The 24,676-nt window shown below is 40.1% G+C and overlaps 1 protein-coding gene across 1 annotated transcript in view; it reads left to right on the top strand.

Moving 5' to 3' along the window:
• The first annotated feature begins 712 nt into the window (after positions 1–712).
• LOC127574632 (nucleolar protein 4-like) overlaps positions 713–24,676 on the top strand; it is a 252,208-nt gene continuing 228,244 nt past the window's right edge. Inside the window, exons 1-3 of the mRNA XM_052023795.1 lie at positions 713–749; positions 9,112–9,167; positions 19,255–19,409. The gene's annotated coding sequence lies outside the window, so the exon portion shown is untranslated. The remainder of the gene's footprint in view (positions 750–9,111; positions 9,168–19,254; positions 19,410–24,676) is intronic.

Genomic DNA, 24,676 nt, shown 5'->3' with positions numbered 1-24,676 from the left:
GGAAAAGTTCTCCTTATCAGTATTAATTTTATAATATTAAAGCAATAACAATGCTTTGTATGTAGTGCCATGTTCAAAGAAATACTAGAATTGCTGCAGTAATAACCACCGACTTACTTTTCCTGAAAAATCTAGCAAGTAATTGTAATGTGGTTACTTCCATCAGATTATAATCTAGTGTTCAATTAACAATATGTTACCATGGACTTTTAACTCTAATAATGTGCTTAGCCAAGTTTATTTATGTGGCTGCCAATTGATGCCTGACCAGAATAAAAAAAAGTGACATAAATCTGTGTGTATGTGATGGGAAAAAGTTATTTTTTCACTTAAAGCAAAATATGTTATTGGTTAGAATCATGAAATCGCAAATACGTTGCAAGTTATTGGTAATTTTCCTGTTGCCAATTATACCATTCAAAAAGATAACCAAGATGATGGAATTTAAGACTCCACCATATCCCTCCTCAAAGTACAGTCAGATCCAGCAGTAGTGAGCAGAGGCAGGCTGCGAGTGAACAGAGAGAGACTGCATGCAGCCGGAGACATCAGTGTCCCATCTCGGATGAATGGGCGGCAACTTTATGACGCGCGTGACCGTCCTGATGTCATCGCTATGACGCTCTTCGCCTGACTTCGTAAAGAGTTTCGCGCCAATGGTGTGCAGGACGCGCGCATGCGTAGTTCGGAGCCCGGGGCGAGGAGGTCACGTTGCAGTTTAAAGCCTGGCCTCGGGGGTAAAGGCAAAGGTAAAGCGGCTGCTGAAGGTTTCAGAACAAGATGTTAAACCACCCCTCAGTGGTGAATGCAATGTGCTAAAGTCACCTGGACCTAATGCCACGTCCTTGTGGAAACCTAGCGACCACTGGGGTGGCTGTGCCGATAGCTTACAGTCGCCGCCTTCTGCTGCAGTGAAGTGCTCAATGGCACCGTGAGCCTTTGTGCACCTCAGGGCGCCGGTTTCTCCTCGCAGTACAGCTCTGGCACCTCCTCCATCGCATCCCCTTCCCTTCTGCACTTCCACTGTTTCTGCTGCTCCTCAGCTTTTCGTACCTTCTCGCCGAAGCCTCTAATATTGATTCCACTTTTACTTTGAAATCCATAAGTCATTTCATCTCACCATCTTTCATTCCTATTCTATAATATATTTGATTTAAAGACCAATTTAGCTCCCGGTAATTAGGCAATCCACTTCAAGGCCGGTCGGGATATAATCTTACCCGCATCCAAATCGTGTAAAAGGGTCAACCGTCCAAATCTTACCCCACCTTTCCCGGCTCAAATAATTACTGTGGTAATGTAATGGCAGCATGGACATTGGGAGCCTATCTGTCGTGAAATTTGCGTTTGGGACACGGTCGTCTGTGCTGGGGCTGAAGGCATGGTGTTGCACTATTTTGCGTGTACCTACCTGAAGACTTGTGGTCCATTGGAAATACAGTCTGTACCAGTCAAAGAGCTGCATTTTTGACTATTGTACATTACTCTTGGTCTTAAACAAAAGTGAAAGTCGATCCTTGTTTATTGATATTGATGGAAAAGTAAGTTATCTGAAGGATGCTTAAGATATGGGCTGAGTAACTGAATGGCTAAGGTGGCGGATGGAATATAATCTGAGGTCAATTGTTCAGGTGGAAAAAAAGGAATTTTTGAATGATGAAAAACTGGTGAATGTTGGCACTAAATCAAAAGACTGCAGTTGCTGGAACTTGAAATAAATCTGGTAAAGCTCGGTAATATTCAAGAAGTTGGGCAGAATTTTTGAAGAGAAAAACTGATGTTAATGTTTCAATTCAATGACCTTTCATGAGAAAGTAGTAAATCTTAGTGTTTGGGGTGCACAAGTTAATGTGTAGGTACTTAAAGTGGTTAGCAAGGTATTTAATATGTTTGCTTTTATTGCAAGGATATTAGATTACAAGGAAGTCTTACTACAATTGTGAATTTTGGTGAGACCACATGTTCTTTCGTATGCATTTTTGGTCTTGCCTAAGAAAATACACAATTTGCAAACCACATTTAATGCAGATTCCCTAGAATGAGCAAGCCACCCATTCTAGGAATTAATGGCAAAATGATTGAGATGAAGCTATATATTCACAGATGCAGAGACTGAAGGAAAGCACGAGTGATGAAAAGTGGTCTTGTTGAAGTGAAAAATTTACAGGGTCGTTTCTGAAAAGGTACTTTCCGTGGCTGGACAATCTGGAAATAGGGAACATAGCCTCTTCATGAATTGAACTGTTAAATTTCTTCATTAAGAGGGTTGTGAATCTTTGGAATTTTGTACCTCCAGAGAGATTAATGCTCAAGCATTCAGGGTTTTCAACCCTCATCAATAAAACAAAGAAGATCAGAGACGTACGTTCTCTAGCTGTTCAAACAACATCAACGAATAAATTTTGTTTGTGGGACTTAGCTATTTTCAAATTAGTGACTTTGTTTATTTGCCTATCAAAGCTTCAGTAATATTCATTGGTTTCTAAATATCCTGAGACAGTAAGAAAGTTGTTTTACTGTGTATGTATTGCAATATGTATTGCTCCCCTTACCATATATGTGTTTTTTTTTGCCATTGTTGTGAGGGTACATGTCAGGTATTGCTATCAAATTCCCCTGATCATTTTACTGATACTAGTTTGGATTTGTTAATACCAGAAGTTTTTGTCAACTGCCTTGGGTGGGGAAATGGACCAAGATGGTACTCATTCCCTGTACTACCAACTTATTCCTCAGCACCTCATCTGCAATTTTGTTTTGCTATCTGTTGTTTGAAGCCTTGCAATTTTTAAAAATTCCCTTGGGTATCCAATTTCCATGTATAAATGTAACATTTAAATTCCAAATTGTCACCATGTTTAATAATTATTTATTCTCCCAGGAATAGATCTTATAGTGATGGTCGGCTGCTCTTTTAGAGTCTAGTGGCACTTTAAATTGCCAAGCAACATTCTGCCTGAAAACCAATTTGGTACTGTATCAATGAGAATAAAAGTAGATTTGTAAAACGTTGGTCCTGGATTCCACCCTGAATCAAATATATGACATAGATTGATCACTGTCATGTAACCTGAACTTGGGCTAAACATAACTTTTTGTGGTAGCCATTTTCTGCTGGGGAGGCCATGAGTGAATCTTCTACATTGTCATGCTAGGTTGATGGGTGGGGCCTAAGCTGCGCATTATGTCCTTAAAAGGCATCAGTAGAAGGTGCTAGCAGAAAGCTGGCAAGGATCCTTTTGAGGCTTCTCAATACTTCAGAATTACTCAATTAAACCTGCAAGATGCTAGAAATAAAAATAGAAAATACTGGAAATACTTAACAGGTCAGTTGGGGCCTGTGGAGAGAGAAAATATTAATATTTCAGGTTGACCACCTGTCATCAACCCTATCCTGTTGTGTATTTCTGTTATGTTGTTTTTATTTCAAAACTAAGACATTTTCAAGCTGAAACTTCACACACAATTTTTAATATTTTTACCAGCCACACCTCAGGGACTGGGCAGTGTGGCTTTATTTCTTTGAATTTTTAAACCTGCTTTTACATTTTCGATCATTGCCTCTGGCTTCTAAAGGCACAGTGGTTGTTAACTGTATGTCAACTCCAGGAGAAGTGCTGGGAACAGCATCAACCACTATACATGACCTTTAATGACCTCAGGAGACCTCTCACAAGTGAGTTGATTGTGGAGTAGCCTCAACTCTGCTGCATCTTGCCATCAAGTTCCCTGCTGGAATCTGCAGGGCAAACTGGAAAACATTCAGCCTGGTCACCTCCAAAATCAAAATTGCTGCAACTTCAGTCATCAAGCTGCAGTTTGCAGATGACAAGGATGTGAAAATTAGAGACCGAGCTCCGTGATTGTCAACTTCTTCAAAGAAAGATGTAATAACCGCAAAACTAAGGTCCTCCACCAACCTCGCTGAAAACTACTGCTGCAATAAAAATCCAATACAAAACCTGGGAAACATGGATCATCTTACATATCTCTAGAGCCATCTCTCAACAATGGCAGAATGGCTATCAAGTTCATATTCATTTTACTGCACTATCACACCTGTTAATTCTTCTAAGGAGAAGTGTTTGAAGATAAAGACCACAGATACGGCACAAAGCTCAATTTCTACTGGACATTGGTGATCCCACCCATCCATACATTTGAGTTGTGGACTATCTGCAGCTGGCACTTGAAAACACTGCAGAAATACCACCAAAGTGCTCCAAATCTTTGATGGCATAAGCAAACCAACAACATTCTCAGGCTAGTCTTTCCATTTTGAGGCTACGTTCATTTGGCTCTGAACCAACACTAGATTCCTAAAAGTCTGTTCCAAGTTCTGTTACATGAAAAGATTACTAGGAGGACAAAGGAGATGATTAAAGCATATGCTCAAAGCCACCTTGAAAAAGTGTAATATCCCATTGACATGGGAATCTTTGGTCCATGACTGGTCAAAGTGGAGGAGGAGCATTTTGGTGGTCTTAAGAAGCTCAAGCCCATTCACTCGGAGCACACTGAAGCCCAGTGCAAATGGTGGAAGGAGTGCATCACCTTCCAAACTACTCACCTCCTTCCCCCATTCTTCATAACCTGCTCCACCTGTGGCAGAGGGTTTGGGTCCCACATTGACACTATCAGCCACCTCTGAACCCTCAGAGCTGGAAGCATGTCGGCCTTGACCACAAGGGCCAGAAGACCATGAAGGCAAAAAGGACTAGATGGGAGTTTCCCCCTTTCGCATTTACACAAAGACTAATTTGGAATTTTCATTGTCGTACAGCACAGAAGCAGACCTTTCAGCCCACTGAGTCTGCATTGCCCATCAGACCCTGATTTACAGTAATCTAATTTTAGTCTCCCAACATCTACGTAAACTCTCTTCGTTTAGCTACACACTAGGAACAATTTACAACAGCTAATTAACCTTTCAGTCTGTACAAATTTAGGATGTGAAAAGAAACCAGATTACCAGGGGGAGCCCGTGCAGTCACTGGGAGAACATGCAAACTCCCTACAGACATCACCTGAAGCCAGGATTGAACCTGAGTCCCTGGCACTGAGGGGGGCAGCTGTATTAGCTGTGTCACTGTGCCACCCATAATTTTGACTGTATTACTTTAAACACGAGACTGAAAGATGTTGAGGGGTTGGTTAAGTAGATGTTTAAAGTTCTACTCTGAGTGAGCTGTGGTGTAAATGAGAAGTTAGTATTTCTGTAAAGGAACACATTTTCTGACTGTTGTTTTTCAGGGGTATATAAATGAAATTGAGGTATATAAATAGACTTCTTTTGCATCAACCACATTACAAAACTAACAATCGGAGAATTTCAAGTGCCAATATTCTTTTATCGCATTGAACGTATGGAAAAGTGCTTTTTGTAAACAGAAGTGGACTTTTTCTGTAACTTTAAATTGGCCAACTTTCAACTTAGCTAAGACGCTAAAACCAGTTCTATACTTAACTACGCCGTGGTACCAGCATAAATTTAAAAGGATGTAATTTTTTTTAAAAATTGGGAGAGGGGATGGTGGAAATTTCATCTTGGAGGCATTTTAGAATAGCTATTAATGAATTGGCAGCCCCATTTACACTCTGACCTCACTTCATGGAGCAATCACTGACTTTTACCCATAATAAAAGCTCTTTGTTACATAATATCCCCAGTTGAAAAGATGACAGGAGATACTAAGTAGTAATGTGGAAAATTGGGACATTCAGACATGGAAATTATATCCATCTCACTGAAGCTTAAACTAGCATCTATTACTACATGGTCAGGGACCTTAATTCAGTTCTACAACCTAATGGTGCAGTTAAATAAGAAACTTGTATGGGGAATAGTGTAAATAAAACAAGTTATTTGTGGTAGAATCTGCAGTATAAAACAAATATTAGAGTTGTACAGCACGGTAAAGGGCCCTTCAGTCCAACTGGTCCATGCTGACCAAGATTCCTATCTAAACTAGTCCCACTTGCCTGCATTTGGCCCATATCCCTCTAAATGTTTCCTATCTATCTACCTGTCTAAGTACCTGTTAATTGTTGACATATCTACCTCAACCACTTCCTCTGGCAGCTCACTTCATATACTGACCACCCTCTGGGTGAAAAAGTTGCCCCTCAGCTTCCTATTAAATCTCTCCCCTCAAACCTATGCCCTCTAGTTCTTGATTCCCCAACCCTGGGAAAAAGACTGTGTATGCATTCACCCTATCTATGCCCCTCATAATTTTGTACACCTTTATAAGGTCACCCCTCATTCTCATATGCTCTTTTGGGGGGGGGGGGGGTGGAAAATGTCCCAACCTGCTCAAACTCTCTCCATAACTCAGTCCCTTGGGTCCCAGCAACATCCTCATAAATTTTGTCTGCACTTTTTCGAGTTTAATGGCATCTTTCTAGCAGGGTGACCAAAACTGAACACAATTGTACAACTGCAGCATAACATCCCAACTTCTGGACTCAATGCCCTGAATGATGAAGGCCAGTATGCCAAAAGCCATCTTCACCACCCTGTGACACCACTTTCAGGAACCATGTACTTGTGGTCTGTTGTAGAACTTATTAACTCGCACTCCCTGGATCCCATGTAATCTAACTTTTTCTGTAGCAGTCTACATGTGGAACCTTATCAAAGGCCTTACTAAAGTCTATATAGAAGACATCTCATGATCTTCTTGGCTGCTGCTTCAAAATACTCAATCAAATCTGTGAGACATGATCTCCCATGCACAAAGCTGTACTGACTATTTCTAATCAACCCCTGACTTTTCAAATGTTTGTATATCTTATTCCTCAGAATACCCTCCCATAACTTACCTACCACAAATGTTAGCCTTTACTGGTCCCAGATTTCAGTAGTTTTATAGCTCCCAGATTTTTCTTAAAGGCACAACATTAGCTGCCCTCGTCTTCCAGCACTTCACCCATCACTAAGGATGATACATATCTCAGCCGGGGCTCCTGCAATTTCTTCTCTAACTTCCCATTATAAATGCATTCTCTAGCCAGGAAAAGACAGTATTGACTAACGTGGAAAATTCATTTAGTCCAACCAAGCAGCAGTGATACAATGTAATGTCTATTTGATGCTTTCACTGATTGCACCAGTCCCACACCAAGAAATTGGAAGAAAGGGAAGCTATTGCAGGTGAAGGTCTGACTATAAATGAATAGAACCACTTGAGTGTTATTTCATCCAACTGCAGAGCTGTTGGAGGAAGAAGGTATGCTTAACTGCATCAAGAGTGGGAGATTGACAAAGGGTCAGTTGTCATCGTCACACAGTATACTATTTGTGGACTTTAATTAAAACTATTTATGTATCGTAGCATAACCAACAACATGCTGATGGGAGTATAGACAGATTCCAGGAAAAGTAGCCACAGATTTGGGAAGTATTAACGTGTTCAATAATTTTGGAGAGGAAAGGGAGATTGAAAATGCTAATTTGCAAAGACATTGTTTTTATTTTAAGGACAACAGATCAGAAGGAGAATGGGGGAAAGGCGGCCATTAATCTTAACTAACATGGAAATGAAGAAAGAATATTGGTTTAGGGAGAGTACAGCTGAGGAAGCAGATGTCATGTCTCACTGATAAGATGATCTGGGGGAGGTGTAATGGGATATAGAACAAATCAGAAAAGTATGCAAGTTCGGGTCTAAAGCAGCAAGAACACTTGGCCTATTATGCCAAAAGAGAGGAGAACAACTAGATGAATGATCCTGATCTTAATGGCATACAATTCCATGAGCTCCTAGCACTTGGTGTTGAGTACAGTGAAGATGAGAGAAGGATTCATGAGATGGTTTGTACTTGAGGGATGAAATTGGTAGTTGGCATTGTGATGATCCTGGAAATGTGAACACTGAGAGAATCTCAGTATGAAGCAGGCCCTTCAGCCCACTGTCCATGCTATCTATGAAGTACCTAACTCCACTGATCTTTTTCCAGCAATTAACCCATATTCAAAGGCTTTATTGAAATCTGTAGACTACATTAAGTGCACTATCTGCATCGTAGGAAAGCTGTAGTGGCTATCTTTGATTAATCCCTGACTTTCTAAGCGTAGAATAATCTGTGTCTCAATCTTTCCAATAACTTTCTTACCACTGACATCAGACTTGGAAATCTGTAATTATTTGGCTTATTCCTGTTGCCCTTTTTGAAAAAGGTACCATTTTAGCTGTTTTCCAGTCATCTGGCTGGGCTGGCTATGGAAGAGATTTCTCTTATTTGGCTCTGTGGTTCTAATCATTTTTAAATCTGCTAAGACATCTAATACTGAATATTTTCTAGAATTTCACTGTCCCCTGCTCAGAATGCTTCACTTACAATGTCTTTCTCTTTGGTAAATACAGGTGAGAAGTGTTCATTTGAAAAACTTACCCTTGTTCTCTGGCTTCATGAGCAGATTGTCCCTTTGGTCTGGAATGTGACGTATCCTTTCCCAGGTTACCCTCTTTCCCTTAATATGCTTAAAATGCTGTGTGATTTTCTTTGATCTTGTCTGTCAGTGATATGACCCGTCTTTTTGTTTTTGAAATACCCCCACACTTTCTATGCTCCTGAAGGGCTTCCCCTATTTTCACTTCTCAAAACCTGTAAGAAGCTTCTGATTTTTTCTTTGTGTTCCTTGAACTTACCTTTCATCCTCATGAGAACATGTTAGTCCTGAGCAATTGTGACAAAGAACATGGCCTGATAGTGCTTTAGTGGTCCACCCGGATCTAGTGCTGAATTACTAAATCAGATATAATTTATTCAAATATGTAGGTCAAATGGAATGAAGATGAGTTGGAACATCCGGGAAGAGAGAGAAATTGGTCCAGTGGGACGAGACCATCGAAGGTGAAGTTGAGGCTGTGGTTGGGCAGATTGGTAGCTGCAGAAATATTGTGAATGAAATTAGAAAAATGGAATTTTGAAAGTATAGTTGAAAATTTTGAATTGGATGATGAAAATGGATGTGTGATACACTGAGCAATGCGTAAGGCTAATAGTGACATTGTTGGGGTATGATACTTGAAGATATCTTTACCACACACAAGGTCATTGAATTACAGGCCATCCCTAGGTAATGAATGTGTTCTGTATTTACAGATGGACAAAATTGATTTATGGACCTGAGTCAGAAAATACACAAAATTCACTCTATGGTAAGCATACCTCTGCAGTATTGTAATGAATGGCATCAAAAGCACATAAAACTGAAGAGTAGTTACCAAAAGTGGAAAAAGAGAGGAAACTGGTTCTGCCATTCGAAGGAATGAATGTATGTATGAAGGACTTCTGAATTTAATATGGCTGCTCGTTTGTATGTAGGGTTGTTCTTAAGTTGAGCATTCGTAACCTGGGGATGGCCTGTTTTTGTTCACTGCATCCAAAGTTTTGTGGCTTGTCATGGCTTTGACTGTAGTGGCTATTTTATCCCTCCTTTTCAGACTGGACCTGGAGGATGTCCTGGCTTTCGGAAAAAACAGTACATTACTCCTCCTTTCAGTCACTTCTACCAACAACTAGTGCAATATCCAAAAAACAGGGAGCCCACTCCCTCTCATTTTGTCATGAATCTTCTGGCAATTTTCATTCCTATTCATTGACCACTACCACTACTGAAGTCACAGTGCACCTTCCCCTGATGATGTGCAGACTGGTTTTATGTCTTGCAGATTGGGTTTAATTGGTGTTAGCCATTTATGAAATTGGAACTCTGAGGCCATAACCCTCTAAGCAGCATGTTTTGTGCTGGTTGGACCCTGAACTCTGTATAATGAAACAGAAGCACGTATTTCATATCACCTAAATTAGGTTAAGCAGGTGATGCGTACATATTTAGGGACTGTCAATTTTCCTCCTTGGGTATGCTCTATAAGGGATCAAAATGGCTTGGTATATTGAAACCAGTGGCACCAAAATCAACTGACTTTCATGTTAGAGTGTTGCTGTTGTACTTCCTGATGTAACAGTAGCCTACCATAAAGCCCTCTTATAGGAAGTAGCTTAAATTTCCTTTCGGCTACCGACTGCAGTCTAAAATCAACTTGTATGGACACTGATATAATCAAAGTGAATTGACAGACAAATAAATACATGCAATTACTTTGTAACAGATTGATTTCTACTGATTGCAGTGAGAATTTGGAGCATTGCTTTTTAAAAAAAATATATGTAATGAAAGAGCTGCTAATTTGATTTGATAATGGCTTTCAATTACAGACACAGGTAAATTTAGCATGAAGTGAATCAGAGACATATACATTTACAAAGCAGCTGGCAGGGCCCCACTGACTCTAGTGTAAATAATTGCTCTCCAGTCCCACCTGGTACTATTTGGATGAATCTGGTCTTGACTCGCTGGAGCTCAGCACCTGTTGACATTGTACAAAACACAAAATGCCTTCAGCTGCATTGGCGTTAAACAAATTTACTAAGCAACGCAGCCTTATCAGCACACTTGCCTCTGATACATAACAAGTGTGACAGACACTGGTTGGGGGTTGCCAGTGGAATTCAATCTTAGTCATGAAGCTGATGGTACTTTGGGGTGCCCTTACCTCCTGCTCAATTTGGTATATTTATTACATTCTCCTGAGGTTTCTTTCTTCAACAAATCCACAAATAATCATGTTGAAGAATAATAATAACCACGTCATTTTCAGTTATTTATTAGTTTCCTCTTCATGTGTAATGATACTTAAACAGGGCTTAAAAGACTTGAGCATCCCTCTTCTGGTCCTCAGAGATCCTAATAATCCCCAGACCCCATCTGAATACTTACGAATCCTTTGCATTGTATTTTTTTTAAAAACACCCGCTCCTAATGTTTGCATTTTCTTTTTATTTCGTCTTAGAGTTTGTATTTCCTCTTAATTCATGTGAGTGCTTTGGTGTTTTGTTCTGTTTTTGTTTAAATTATCCAATTGTTCTTTCTTTACATTTTATTCAGGTTTCCAGTGTTTGTAGGTTTTTTAGTGCTGCTCAATGTTTTTTGAGAACCTTCAAGCTTCCCTTCCCTGCAGTTACAGTATGTATTTTTTTAAACTTGACACCATGCATTCACCATTCACTTCATGGCAACTAACCTAACTAGCTCTCTTCTGTTCCATGTTCATTACTTGTATGTCACCAAATATGAGCAAAAACCTTCCTCCTTTGCTACTTAAACTTATTTGTCTCTTCCAACCACTCAACGTTTCCTGTCATTCTGCTTTTGAATTCACTCATTTCAAATTTCTCTGCTGTCCAACTGTTTCTTCTTTCTAATGTTAATTTTTCACAGCTCACCATTGCCCAACACAAATTTCTGTACCTTACCACCCTCTTGGAAGTAACATTTTACTAGTCAGCACTGGAAATACAGATTGGAATTTGAAATACACCTATCTTTGGTGCAATAAGACGTTGTATTTAATTCTAGCGTCAGTACTCCTGAAAATTAGTCAAAACATTTGTGCAGCAGCTTTGGGGTAATTTACACCCAAAAAAAGATGCTGAAATGTGAACTGCACTGTTCCCAATAGGACTGCACCTCATTCGATTACAGCTCCTTATTTATTCCTTAGAATCTGAGTGTTGCTGGCAAAGTCAGTATTTATTGTTCATCCTAACTGCCTTTGAGAAGCTGGTAATGAGTCGCTACTTATGGTTTGTAAACTTGGTTTGTAAACCTCTTGAACCGCTACTGTCCTCATTATGGTGTTGGTTGGAGAGTTCCAAGATTTTGACCCAACATCAATGAAGGAAAAGCCAAATATTTCCACGTCCTTATGTGACTTGGAAGGGAACCCGAAGATGATGTATTCTCATGTTTGCTGCACTTGTTCTTCTCAGTGGTGGAGGTTGAGATTGGGAGGTACTGTAGGTGCCTGGATGAGAAACTGCAGTACATCTTGAGGATGGTACAGACTGAAGCTGTATGCTGGTGGTGTCATGAATGAAAGTTGAGGGTTGTGAATGTTGTTACTGTGAACTGAATCACTGGAGAGACAATGAACCTGATTAATATTAAGGGTGTTCAGTCATCATGGCAAGTAGGTATTCTCTTGGAGACCCTTTCAGTCGAGTCTCCCAAACTCAAAGTACATCAAGTTTTTATGCTCTTTAAGGTTAAAGGTAACAGCAGGTGATTCAATACAATTTCAATAGCTACAATTACATAGATTACTTCAATATTTTGTATCTGACAAATGGTTGCACTGAATTACATACAGTATTTACAATGTGAGCATGCTGTAACTGACAAGACACCTCTAAATGTTCAAGCACCTTTGTTGGGACAAAGTAGTTCATATGGATGGTCTAAAAGCTTCTGAGGATAGAGAACCCAGGCAACAAAAATTTTAATGTTGGGGGCTGATTCTGAGTACACAAGTATCCCAGTTATTGATAGAACAAATATGCCTGTGACCATGTTTGATATGCTAAGTGACAAAATCAGTCTGGTCTGGAAGCTTCCTTGAATTTGGTCACAATGGTGCAAAATTAGCCAGTGTTGCCTAGTTTCATGCAGGCCAATTAACACATCCCCATGGTCTTACATTTGGCTGATGCATACAGGAATGTCTCATGGTCATGTCAGATTACAAACCATATCTCTTGAGCAGCCAGCCCCTGTTGTGGGTCAGTAATCTCTGCTCTGTAGACGGTACTGTTTGTTTACAAAGCTGCCCATTTAATTTCAAACTGATTACTGCTTGCAATTTACAATAAGAACTGAAGACTGGTTCTTGTTTGAATTAATGCCTGCTATATTCACATAATCCCATAACTCCTGAATACCTAATAGTGAATATGGTAGGTTGCTTTTACTGCATGGTGTTGAGCCTCTTGAGAATTGTTGGATCTGCACTCATCTAGGCAGTTGGAGGGTATTTCAATACATTCCTGTGCTTTGTAGATGGTAGAAAAGATTTGGGATGTCAGGAAGTGAGACCTTCCTGCAGGATACCCAGCCACAATATTAACATGTTGAGCTTTTAGTCAGTGGTGACCCCTCTAATGTTGATGATGGCAGACTCAGTGCTGTGATACTATTGAACGTCAAAGGTAGGTGGCTGGAGTCTTATTATAAGTGGTAATTGCTTGACACTTTTGTGGCATGAATGCTACATGGTGTGCAATCTGAGAAGTGTGTCACCTCTTATAGGCATTCTTTCTATGACAGCCAGACAGTTGGAACACATTATGACTACCATACGAGAGAGGCTGCAGGCAATAGGGAGAGAGCTCACAGAAAAGGAGATCAAATTGCTGGTGAATGAAATGCATGCTATAAGTGAGGTCTTATGTGCTGATAGATGAGCCCTATTTGAGTCATCAAAAGAAGTGGATCACATATTCTCCTCTTGGAGTGAAAATCTTGGACAATGGAGCAATATTGTAAAAGATTTCATGACTTTATAAATTAAACTGACATGAAAACATTTGCATGCACAGACACACATGCAAACTTACCATATTCACACACCACTCCCTGTCCTATATTATCCTTCACCCCAATATTGTCCTACCCTCTCCAACTGCCACATAAAGGTCAAGTTTGCAAATGTGGAATAATAGCTCCTTAATTTCTTCCATTTAGGCCAAAACAGTGAGGAATAGAGAGACCATCCACTTTCAGGGATGACCATCTTCGTCGCAAGATAGAGCTACTGAGGCATAAATCACGTTTCGAGCAGAGACTAAATACAAAATCAGCCAACCATGCTCATTAAAAATGTTTCATTGTGATTACTATATTGCCTTCATATCATAAGTATTGCTGCATCACCACAAAAATGTTTTGGCTTCAACTTACACATACAGCTATCTGATATGTTTGCAGGTTATGAAGAAATGCATCCTGTTTTACCCCTCACTTCAGGATACAGAGCAGATGGAGAGAATAGAGGGAGATGGTGACTGAGATGTGTCATTGAACCTGACACTTAACAGGAACACCTCAAAGACAAAGTGAGGAATGAGCAAAATAGGTTAGGAGGGCATGTCATGGTGAGCTGCTCTGATTTGAGGTGTAGGGAATCTGATATGAGGGCTTGCTGATGGGGTTGTTTGGGCATCTGTACTGCATCTTGAGGGTTTGAGTGAGAGTCACAAAAGGAGTGCTTCCATGACGAGTGTGATGCAGATGCACAAGATGGTTTAGTGCATTGTCAGGCCTGCCGACTAAACACACAAGATGACACTAATGCAAGGGAAGAATGTCTCTGATCACACAGGAGCTTGTGCAGAGCTAGGAGACAATGATCGCCTCTCTGGAGATCATGTGCACTCTTTGCAAGTCTTTGACAACAATCCCATCACATCGTGTCTACTGCTTCAGGTGACACCTGTCTTGGAGGCACAGGTGGCGACAATATGGTGTCTTGTTGCACTTGCCTCATTGAGCAGAGTGATGTCATTCATGAGTATGTTGCTGCTGTCAGTGGAGACAGGTTTGCAAACCATAAGCAACATGTTCTCCAGGAGCAAAAGGATGCTGCACATGAGCAGCTTGCTGCTCTCTATGAACAGAGGTACAGCATGCGAGCAACTAGCTCTCCTGTGTGAGCAGCAGGATGCTATGTGTGAGCAGATCACTTCCCTATATGAGCAGAAGCAGGGCATACATGAAATCAACTCTCTTCTGCAGAAGCAGACATGTTCTCTCTCTCCCACACCCCTTCATAGTGAGATCTGCTCAGATGATGCAGAGAGCTGATTGAGTGAAAACAGGTTAGACTGGATACCTGTGATTTGGGTACAGTCTGGGTCTGGAGACTGAAATAATAGCACTGTACTCCAGATGCAAGCAAATCATTGCACTATTTTCCCAGTCCTGAACCTGAGCATCAAAAGTCATCTGATGCTCAGCTTCAGGACACTGATGTTCCCCTTCAAAGGGTCACCAATTCATCATGGGTCTCTTGGGCTCACCTACATCTCAGCTTACCAAGCCAGGCTGCTCCTTCTGTTGCCCCGGGTCAGCTTCTTGTGCCTCATCAAGAATATCTGTGTGGATTTGCAATGAAAGTTAACAGCCAAACTGCAGCTGCAGAGGGAACTCCGCAACTTAGTGCTAGGATGCGGAAACCCACTTACATGGTTTTCAAATGGGAAAAGCATAATTTTGGATTTATATTTTGTTTTATTATCAGCAGTTTTCAAGACACTAGCAACTAAATGTGTTCTCATTTAGGATACCTGACATTCCTCAGTGTGGAGAGACACGTGGCCCCTGAGCTTGCTGTCTACACCTGTGTGGCCTCAAGGTTTGCTATCTACCCTGTGATACCTCATCTAGACAAGTTTCTACTCTCATGCATTTCACGTCACTGTACTTAAAACAAAAACTTGATTGTGCTTAGTACTGAAGGATGATTTTTCCATTGAAAATGATTGCCTCCCTGAAACAGAGCACATAATTGTGAAATAAGCCTCAGTGTCATTCTGGCAATGAATGAGTATGACCTGCAATGTGAAGTTGGTTCCTATCTGAAGGTTATTCTCTCCTGCTTGCTCTGGCCTTACAATACTTATGGCAGTCTGTGAGGAAGGAAACTTCTGTGAGATAGAGTACAATTAAAGTAGCAAGGGCTCTGCTTTCCGTTTTCTCGGAGCCCCTCTTTATGCATGACCTTGAAAATAACAGGAATAAATGAGGGTCTGCTAGCCAAAACAAGCGGGCGACCCCATTTTATTGGGGGGGGGGGGGCAAGGGTTGATTTCCTGTATTGCTATTTTCTGTAATGTGATGCCACATCTGCGCATGTATCAAGAAAAGCAATTTGATAAAATGTGTTTATTTACTTTTTTCACAGATTTTGAGGGCAAATTTAATTCCATATCTCAAGTTTCTGGGTAGTGATTTGTGAATTCTGTAAGGGCAAATTTCTGTAACCAAGCAGCTGTAATGGGGGATTGCCCGTACATACTCAGGAAAGCATGACACATCAGTAAATGCATCCAGTTCTTATCACGTGTGGAACATGGTGCTTCAACCATTGAGATTTCATCAGTTGTTCTTTTGTGCACTTCAGAATGGTTGATTGGTACAAGACATACAGTGAACCTCAACTGTAGTTTCAAGAGGGATTTCTCATCTGAGTGAGTGTAGACTTCTTTGCCTTGAACCATTAGCTCCTCAGTGCATCTCCTTGCCCACTTTTCTGGCAATCTGATCAATATGTTGCAGTGTGTTTCTTTCAGCTGTAGTGGCTACAACAGTGAATCATCAACATTGATACTGAGCACCTGTCTAATGGGTTCAAGTGCTCAACCACTGTTTATATCTGTAGAATGAATTTCCTCTTAGGAAGGTATATTTTGTGCTGAGGTCAGAGCTTGTGCAAGCTGCTACTCATCAGGATGTTGTTGCAAGGCATTTGTGTAATTTGAACAAAGATTCAATCATGTGTTATAAGCAGTGCAGGTGGACCTGCTAAGCAGGATATGGAAGAAAATTCTGCCTAATCTGGGTTCTCCTGGCTAATTAGTATATTATGTTGGTGACAATGATTGGAGAGTGAAGAGAGTGACTTTGTTTGCATTCAGGACCATTAGTCTGCATGCTGCTCAGAAGTGCCTCTTACCAGGAAATCAGTGGTAGAAGCACCATGCTTCATTCAGCTGATGAGAATTGGATGTGATCATTGCAGTATCATGCTTTCCTGAACAAGTAATCATTGCCCTCTGGACAATGATTCCTCTTCCAATCAGCTGAAGATAAGATGGCCTGTGCCCCTGGTAACCACCTTCATTGTCCTATTCCTCTTGGATGCTGCTAGTATTCAGTTGACAAGGCTGCTGTTACTCTTCCTCTGACACTGGCTGCTGTCTGCAGTTTGCAAGGTTGTGCAGTATCCAACACACCACGATAAAGTCTGTGTTTCTGCTGGGCTTATATTGAAGGTACTCCAGGATTGTGAAGGCAATGGGATCTCATTAGGAGACCAATGTTATTTTCTATTAGTGTATTGTCCTGGTGCTTTGGCTCCTGATTTATCTCTGATCAGCTGGTGTGGTTACAATGCAATCTGATGTGAGGTGCCACAGAAGTAGAGGGCAGCCTATTTTACCCAGGGTCCATTCCTTGGAGCATTGCTGGCCACGGAAAGAATCCATGAATGTGGACTCAGGATGAAGAGATCTTTGGAGTCACCAGAAAAGATGGTATTCACCAACATTAAATTATTCCCATGATCCACAATGACTTGGACATTCAGGGAGTGGAAGACATTTCTATTGATTAAAAATTATCTATTGATGAAGCTCCAATTTATTCTGGGCTGACATTTTTGTTGCACTGAGTTATGTCATTAGCTGTATGTCTGATGTAAGGACAATATTGGTGTGTCAATGTGTATTGCAACAAGAGGGTATTGATTAATTTTGCAATTGATACAATTTCATTCAGAAATATTTAAAAACATACCACAACCCAGTACACTATGGTTTTGTTCATTATAGTTGCAAAGTTCTCTCTGAAGAGAGTTCTTTTAGAATAGAAAACTGTACATATCTTACAGTTGCTCAAAGGTAGAAAAAGGAATTCAAAGGTTTAGAGTAACCATAACATCTGAGATCAGGCAACTACTACATTTGTAAATAAAACTGAATGTTGTGATTTTTAGCAGATCAGAAATAATCAAGTGCTTAAGTGGTAAGTCATCAGTAAGAAACCTGATTTAATTTCTTTTGCCCAATATAATGAACAGGGAAAATGTTTTTAGGTGTTCTTTATCTTTACTTCCATTATAAGTGATTATTAGTTAAAGATGAAGCCTGTAGAAATAAACACAAATTATTGACCTAGTTAGGAAATCAGCTGAGAGGCAGGAGTCAATAGTACAGGGATAATGAACAGGTGCTCAAATTGGTAGGATGTGTCTAATAGTGTGTTGTAAGAGTCTATATCAAAGTCTAAGCTATTCATCATATTTATTGATAATTTGAAGGTACAGAAAGCCATCTATACAAGCCTGCTGGATACACTATGGGGAGGGTTCACAAGATCACAAGACAAGGGAGCAGAAGCAGGCCATTCGGCCCATTGAGTCTGCTCCAAGGAAAAGGGAAAAAAAAATGGGGTGGGGGAAAAAAAAACTATTCTAATCCCATTTTCCAGCCTTATCCCCATATCCCTTGATACCCTGACTATTTAGATATCTGTCTATCTCCTCCTTGAACACCCCCACTGATCTGGCCTCCACTGCTGTGCGTGGCAAGGAGTTCCACAATTTCACCACCCTCTGGGTAAAGAAATTTCTCCTCATCTCTGTCTTGAAACTGTACCCTCTAATTCTAAGATTGTGCCCTCTGGTCCTGGACTCGCCCACCAAGGGAAACAGCCTAGCCACATCTACTCTATCCTTACCTGTCAACATTTTAAATGTCGCTACGAGGTCCCCTCTCATCCTTCTGTACTCCAGTGAGTACAGTCCAAGAGCCGACAAATGCTCATCATACTTAAGCCCTTTCATTCCCGGAATCATTCTCGTAAATCTCCTCTGAACCCTCTCCAACGTCAGCACATCCTTCCTAAGATGTGGGGCCCAAAACTGCGCACAGTATTCCAAATGAGGCCTCACTAGTGCCCCGTAGAGCCTCATCAACACTTCCTTACTTTTATACACTATACCTCTCGAGATGAATGCCAACATAGCATTCGCTTTCTTAACCACCGATCCAACCTGGTGGTTAACTTTTAAGGTATCCTGTACGAGTACCCCCAAGTCCCTTTGTACTACCGTACTATCAATCTTCTCTCCTTCTAGATAATAATCTACCCGCTTATTTCTGCTTCCAAAGTGTACAACTGCACATTTCTCAACATTGAATCTCATCTGCCATTGTAACAGTGTAGTGAGGAAAAATATAAGAGTGATATTCAAAGATTAAATAAGTAGGATTTCAGTGCAGAAAATTGAGTTCATCCACTTTGGACTTGGTATTTTCAATCTTTTTAAATTGGTGTAAAGCTAGACACAATGGAGGGACATCTATGTACACATCATCAAAATGTGATGGACCATGGAGTTGGTCAATCTACTCATCAGCATCAAAAGTACTGAGTGCACTCTTCCGCTGAACAATTAGGGAACTTTTCTGTCACCACCATAAATTACCATGTTTCTGTGAACTTCAGACCTTCAAAAGTTAACCCTCGTCCAGTTGTTTGATCCTTCATTGTGTTTTGTGTCATATTGTCTAGGCAGGCTTTTCCTGTTCCTCAGCAATTCAGTCTTTTCTCTTTTCCTCCTCCAGATGGATGCTAGGATGAGTTGGGGAAAGAACAAAAAATGGGCCCATCTGTATCCAAAGTGCACACTCTCAAGCACCGGATCAATCCACTTTGGGAAGGAGACTGTGGTGACATCATGACTGAGCTGGAGGTAGAAGATAAAGAAGATATTAACAATGTGAGCAACTTAGGGGCAACGTTTCTCATTGTACAAAAGCATTAAAAAAAAATCTGCCAGTAGTGGTGCTGGACTTGTATACTGAGGTAGCACATAATGCGTGAATAAAGTAGTGCTGAGCACATAGTAACAAAACAAGAATTATGTCTTTTTGGTTTAAAGAGTGCTGAGAATAGAGAATGCCTTAAAATGAAGGTTGAGTGGCATCCCCCAGAAGGAAGCATTAACTTGCATTTTATTTCAGTACTGGTTGCAAACTGGTTCAGGAAGTGGATTCCTTTTCATTTGGTGAAAGTGTTGGTCCTGTTCTTGTGGTCTGTGAGATCTTGGACTTATCTGAGACTGTTGTTGTAGGATACTGCCATGCTGTTGCAATTGTTCTTGAGGGAACTAGGTGAAATGCTGGTTATAGCAGGCAATGCATTTGTATGCAGCTGATAGGCTAATGTGGTTGATGCCCCAGTGGCAGCCTGGAATAGCAGTTATGAATTTTATATCCACTGGCAATTTAGAACCACTGTGGATTAGGATAACTCATTAATGACTTGCTTGCTGAAATGCTTCTCCTGGGACAACTATGTTCCTGGTAACGGGCACTGGTGAATGGGTATCTTTCTGCAATTTGACTTGCTTGGCATCCTGCTTTTGATCTGTCTTTTTCCAACTTGACATTTAGAGATCCCCACTGGGAAATGCATTGATAACAGTAATATTGCTGGGAGAGAAAAGAAATTAGTTCACAATTGGTGCAAAGGCTCAAAAGAACTTAAGTGGCAAAAAGGAAGAAAATCTAAAAAAGTGATTAGGAAATGGCAAATACATACACATTTATAATTGCCGACTCCTTTCCATGACCTCCGGGCTAGACACCAATTTCATGTGTATTCTTCATGCCTGACATCCTGCATATCAGAACAATAGAAAATCATGTGTAAGACTGATTTAAAAGCATAGAATTTTATAGCACAGGAGACCATTCTGACTGTTGTGACTATACCAGCTCTTTGAAAAAGCTTTCCAGTTCATCTGACCCCTGCTTTTCCCTTGTAACCTTCTAACCTATTCCTTTAGCCTTATAACTTTCCCCTTTTCAGATACAGATCCAATTTTAAGTTTCTGAATCTGTTTCCACCAGCCTTTCTATTAATTCATTCCAAATTGCAACAACTCTGCTTAAAAATGTTCTTCATGTTTCTTTTGACTTTTGGTTATTCATCATATCCCAGTGGATACAGATTCTCCATTCCTTTTTTAAAAAAAATACTTTGAATACATTTCCCTATTAAGTTTCTCTGTGTGCTGTGAACAGTTCCAGCTATGGAACTGAAAAGTCTCATCCCTTATTCAAGTAAATCTTTTGGCTCCCCCTCCAAAGCCTTAACCTATTTACTTTTGTACTCTGTCTCATTTTATAAAGCCGAGGATTCCACCTACCTGTTTTTTTTAGTCTTATCAACTTGTCCTGCTGGCTTCAAAGGTGTGTGTGTGTGTGTGTGAGAGAACCACCTGGTCTCTTTAATCCTGCATTCCCTTTAAAAATGCATTAACATCCATCTGCTATGCATCTGTCCACCTAAAGCCTGCTCCTGTTCTAGTCATAATTGACATAAACATCAATTAATAAACAAATGAAATACTTATGGTAAGCATCTCTCGTCCTATCCACTGGAAAATACATTACTATACTTGATTTATGCACATTTTTTCAAAACTAGTAAAACATTTTTAGAAACAATGGGCAACTGTTTTTGATATGTCTGTATATGTAAAATGGTGCTCTTTGCATGAACAGTACCAAAGAAACTACACTAGATTATCAATGTAAGCAAATAATCTAGTGTGGTTGCAGTTAATTCTCCGGATGACTTTTCAGTGATTTAACATACAGTTGTGTGAACCCAGTGCTATTTCTTTGCAAGATTAGGCTTTCTAGATGGTTTGGAGGCCAGAAAATCTCCCTTCATTTACCTCCTGCCCCCAAGAGATGAGAAAATAGTCTAGGTGGAGCATTAAAAAAAAATCTTCAGCATTTAAAGGAAAATAATATCTTTCAGCAAGATTGCAGTTGGAGAGACGGCCTGGAAGGTCCTGCTGCTTTGCTGATTTTTGAGATTTGCTCTTGGTGGAAATGAGAACAAGGAATTAGTCACTGCACATGGTGTAAGAAGGGGTTCAACAAACTGGCAAGGGTGGTCAAGGTAAATCAAGGCTCTGATGCCAACTCATCTTCACCTAACTCAAGCACCTTCACTTGCTTCCTCACCTATTATGCTTTCTCAACAACTGGGTGCTGTAGAAACTCATTTCTACAAAAGTCAACCAAATCAATCCAATATTCACACTTCAATTCATTTTGCCTGATATAAGAGCTTCTACTCAAGAATGTCAGGATTACTTCCAACGACAAGAGCTTGTATTTATGGACCTTTTTAAATAGCTAAATGTTTCAAGGCAATCATCAGAAATTTTCCAAATAAAATTTGATTGAGCTTCAAAAAGTGATACTCAAGTAGATTAACTTAACTTTAGTTAAGTAGATAGATTTTAAGGAGTGATTGCATGAATCTATAATCTGAAACTTACCTTGCTGTCAGATATGACACCAGAGTTACAAATAGTCTGATTCAGTTTTACACAGACACCAGAGAGGGGGAGAGTTGCTGGTGAGGGAATGGAGTTTATTATTGAGTTGAAGGAAATTTTTTGTCATCCAGTTTGTTGGAGAAATGGTCTGACATGGAAACCATGAAGGGAATATAGGAGTTGGTGGTGAGGTACAGCTGGATATTACCGGAATACTGTATATGTGGAAGCTGTTGCTGTGTTTATGGATGATTTTGCCAAGAGCAACATACAGGTGTGAAATTGGAGGGGACCATGTATTAATTGTCTGTGGAGACCAGAGAAAGGGTTGGGAAGGAAAGCTGCTGTTGATGATTCTATTACTGAATGTAAAGATAACAGTGGAACCAGGAGAGTGCAGTTCCAGCCAGGCAACAGTGGAGAAACTTTGGAGAAAGATGGTATGATCAATTGTGTTGAAGGGGTACAAACTAAGAAGTATGAGGATGGATGGAATACCTTTTGTCACAATCACATAGGATATCATTAGAGCTGGTTCACCGAAATGACAACTGATTATAGGGATTCAAACAAGAAATCCTGGAAAAGATAGGGTTGAGTTTAAGCTACAACTGGCTAAAGATATTATCCTTTTGAGGGGACAGTTCTCTTCTCAATATGATTAACATGACTTAATATGAGACAAGTCTTCACAACTCATCCATACCTATACCACTTTCTCTCTCTAAGACAAGCCCCCCCCCCCACCCCACATATGCACACACATGCATGCAGCAGAGTTACCTCTTGCTTGCTGAGAAACCTCTTGCTGTTATTTTGTTTTCCTTTTCTCTTCTACTTGAGCACTGGGAAATGCCTTGGGATAGTTTAACCATAAATAGAAACGTTGTAAATCTCCTCCATTTAAATTGACGATACTATCAGAACATCAAGTTCATGTACAGATAATGGTGGATGTTACAGAATTTTCTACAGATGTTAGTTCAGTTGGAGGTATGTAGTAATTTTCATTACTTTCACATTTATCACATTTAGCATCATAACAGGTATGTGTGCAAATGGAGAGGGTAGAAGTTGGAAAGCATTTTGAAGATATGATAACTGAGTTAGATCTGGTATAGTCATGGAACAGGAATAACTAAATTAGGGCAAGGCCTTTTTTCTAGGCTGAATTGTGATTTTTTTTTTTTGCAAGGTGTTTGACAAATTCCCATATGGCAGATTGATCAAGAAAGAAAGCACTTTGAACCTAAGGAGAATGGAAAGCTGGAATAAAAGATGGCTTAGTGAGAAAAAGCAAAGGGTGATGGTCTCCAGGATTTTTAATGACTTGCACAATCAGGATCATGCATCTGCTCACCAGTTGTATCCAAAACAAAATCAGCTGCCTCAGAGGGGTAGACTGGTAAATGGAAAGTGTGCAGTAAGCAATGCCGGGCAGCAGTCTTGGTACTGCTGTGAAACCAGGTGTTGCACATTGAGCTAAATTTTATTTACTTGCTATTGGTGGCCTCCAGTGGCTCCTTTAAGGACTGCTGTCTCATCTGTTGTAGGTTCTGAAATACTTGTCAAACTTGTTCAGTGCAAGCTGACGTAGTTTTTGACTACTTTTAGCACTGGGTCCACATTCAGACATTAGTCCGTTATTAGCATAAGCATGGCATATGGTCACCTGAAACAACTGATTACTATCTGAGTCAAATTGGCAGAAATATTAAGGTACCATTTTTGTGTGAAATGATGCACCTGATTTATACCAAAATATGAGATGAATTAAGGTCCAATTTCTTCCTGTGGCTTCTATCTCAATAGAAGACAGATCCTTCTTAAACTTATCTGGATTATATTGAGCATGAATAGCCAAGACAAGCTTCCTACTTATTGGGTAACAGAATGAAAGTTTAATAATTTCAGGGGTATTTCATTGTTCATAATATTGTCCCAGCTATACAAATGTATATTTTGAAATCAATGATTGTGGAAATCAGCTTGTCTTTTGCATTTAGCAAATTTCAATGTAGAATTAGTTTTAGCATTTGGAATCATTCTCCACAACAGCATTTATATAGAGATCTTTACTTTCTTCATTAAGGATAGTTATTGTTATCTTCCATGAAAGGCTCATCAAGGAGGTTTTTTCGTTAAATTTATCCAGTGAATAGATAAGCCAACCAAGTGCAAATGCATGCTGAATTTGCTGACCTCATAAGGTGGTCAAGTAGGGAGCCTTACAAATGGGTTCAAAGGCCATGGATAAGGCTGGGGGAAGAAAAGCCCATAGTTTATACTATTGATGGCTTTCCAGGAATTCATGCAAAATGACCACACCAAATTTGTAGAGCAAAATCAACATCACATGAAGCCATTAATGTGGTGGGGAATAAATGCCTTTTGGAGCAAAGGAAAGAACATTTAAAGAGACCTTCCCAAGACTATTATCTTTAAGCCTCAGTAATGCCGTGCAAGATAACAAATCATCACTGCCTGGCTAAGGCTTCCAACAAGGTCTCAGTAATTTGGTCTGATATTGCTCATGAGCACAGAGTACATGAGGCTGTTTACTATCAATTCTTATAACTCCAATAGATTACTGTATTTTAGCATTATCTGACTGGAAGTCCCCTGTAAATTCATAAGCTATTAAAACAATGTTAATAATTCTTTCTTGCTTTTCTTTAACATTA

Source organism: Pristis pectinata, chromosome 9 (assembly GCF_009764475.1).
Source record: "Pristis pectinata isolate sPriPec2 chromosome 9, sPriPec2.1.pri, whole genome shotgun sequence".
NCBI classification, from domain to species: domain Eukaryota; kingdom Metazoa; phylum Chordata; class Chondrichthyes; order Rhinopristiformes; family Pristidae; genus Pristis; species Pristis pectinata.
This window is presented reverse-complemented; position numbering and strand designations above follow the sequence as displayed.